We start from the raw sequence: 358 nt of genomic DNA, 5'->3' as shown, positions 1-358 counted from the left end.
GGCTTAAAGCTCAACATTCACAAAACTAAGATCATGGCATCCAGTCCCATCACTTCATGGCAAATAGATGTGGAAACAGTGGAAACAGTGTCAGACTTTCTTTTTGGGACCTCCAAAATCACTGCAGATGGTGATAGCACCCATGAAATTAAAAGACACTTACTCCTTGGAAGGAAAGTTATGATCAACCTAGATAGCATATTCAAAAGCAGAAATATTCCTTTGACAACAAAGGTCCATCTAGTCAAGGTTATAATTCTTCCAGTGGTCATCTATGGGTGTGAGAGTTGGACTGTGAAGAAAGCTGAGCGCCGAAGAATTGATGCTTTTGTACTGTGGTGTTGGAGAAGACTCTTCA

This window comes from Bison bison, unplaced genomic scaffold, assembly GCF_000754665.1.
Source record: "Bison bison bison isolate TAMUID 2011002044 unplaced genomic scaffold, Bison_UMD1.0 scf7180017864074, whole genome shotgun sequence".
In the NCBI taxonomy this organism is placed as follows: Eukaryota; Metazoa; Chordata; class Mammalia; order Artiodactyla; family Bovidae; genus Bison; species Bison bison.
Note: the sequence above shows the minus strand (reverse complement) of the source record.